Here is a 1,945-nt window from a genome sequence, read left to right on the forward strand (position 1 = left end):
TATATGTATATATATACTGTATACAGTATGTTACTGTCCTTGCAGGGATGGGGATATAAAAGGTGGAGGAGCAGTTAGTTTCTATCAGTGTGAAAATGAACTTCCTGCTGCCTCCGGCTGTCAGTCAGAGCTACGTAACCACGGCGCCCTGCAGCCTTCTGCAGGAAGAGATCTACACACTACACACTCACATTACACACTATACAATACACACTAATACTACACACTACTATTACACAATACACACTACTACACACTACACACTAAAACTACACACTAACATTACACACTACACACTACTACACACTACCCACTACTACACACTCAACATTACACACTAATACTACACACAATATTACACACAATACTACTATACACTAATACAACACACCACTAAACACTAATACTACACACTACACACTTGTACTACACACTACACACTAATACTACAGACTAATACTAAACACAAATACTGCACATTACAATGTACACACTACACACTAATACTACACACTAAACACTAATACTACACACTAATCTTATACACTATATTATACTATACCAATACCTGAGAACATCATGAGGACAATATGAAGACAACATGAGGAAACCATGACGACATCATTAGGACAACATGAGGACGACATGAAGACAACATGAAGTAAACATGAGGACAACATGAGGACGACATGAAGACAACATGAAGACAACATGAAGACAACATGAGGACAACATGAGGACAACATGAGGACAACATGAAGACGACATGAAGACGACATGAGGACGACATGAAGACAACATGAAGACAACACGAGGACTACACGAGGACGACATGAAGACAACATGAAGACAACATGAAGACAACATGAGGACACCATGAGGACAACATGAGGACACCATGAGGTCATCATTAGGACAACATGAGGATGACATGAAGACAACATGAAGACAACATGAGGACAACATGAGGACACCATAAGGACAACATGAGGACACCATGAGGACAACATGAGGACAACATGAGGACCAGGGTTCAGTTCATTTTGATACTGAGACTTCATCCTTTACTATAACATTGTCTTTCTGTATTATCTTCTTCTACCTCTGATCATTTGGGGGGGGGCGTGTCCCCGCTGACTTACTGTCGTCTGTCCCCACAGGAAGCTGAATGTCTTTATCACAGCTCCGGAGGGTAAATATAGGTCCGCCCTGACAGCCTGTCACTCAGAGACGGACATAAGCGCTCTGCAAGACACGATTACAACCTGCACATGTCAGCGTCCTCATTAGAAACGGCAAGGACAGACCTCTGTCAGGTCACAGGGACAAAGAGACACAGGGGATCAGAGACACAGGGACTCAGAGACTCAGGGACACAGGCTCTGTCTCTCTCCCTCTCTCTCTCTGTCTCTCCCTCCCTGTGTCTCTCTCTCTCTCTCCCTCCCTCTCTCTGTCTCCCTCTCCCTCTCTCTCTCTGGGACTACTTCAAGGGGTATCTGGGTGCTGGGGGCTCAGGCCTCTCCTAGACTGCCTGAGAGCTTCAGTCCCGCCCCCATGGATGAGTCCTCTGTGTGGACAGATGGTGCCTTCAGGGACAGGTCATTGAAACAGGAAATACGCATGAAGCCAAAGGCGGGGGCAACAGGCTGTCCACCAACATGGACATGTTTGAGGCCCCCACCCCCCCCATCAAGAACAAAGTGGACTCCCTGGCTTTGGTGCCAGGTGGACCACTGCTTTGAAGTTGGACTCTGTTGTCCCCAAAAACATTTCCACAAGAATCTTCCAGATAGTGTTGTAGTGTCTCCTATAGTCTCCTACAGTGTTGGAGTGTCTCCTACAGTGTTGGAGTGTCTCCTACAGTGTTGTAGTGTCTCCTATAGTGTTGGTGTGTCTCCTATAGTGTTGTAGTGTCTCCTATAGTCTCCTACAGTGTTGGAGTGCC

General features: G+C 45.7%; 1 long non-coding RNA gene across 1 annotated transcript in view; it reads right to left on the reverse strand.

Moving 5' to 3' along the window:
• The window catches only part of LOC117952772, a 19,171-nt gene that overhangs the window by 9,726 nt on the left and 7,500 nt on the right, over positions 1–1,945 (reverse strand). The window contains exon 2 of the long non-coding RNA XR_004658500.1: positions 1,732–1,736. This is a non-coding gene — a long non-coding RNA (uncharacterized LOC117952772). The remainder of the gene's footprint in view (positions 1–1,731; positions 1,737–1,945) is intronic.

The sequence above is a fragment of the Etheostoma cragini genome, chromosome 11 (assembly GCF_013103735.1).
Source record: "Etheostoma cragini isolate CJK2018 chromosome 11, CSU_Ecrag_1.0, whole genome shotgun sequence".
Lineage (NCBI taxonomy): Eukaryota > Metazoa > Chordata > Actinopteri > Perciformes > Percidae > Etheostoma > Etheostoma cragini.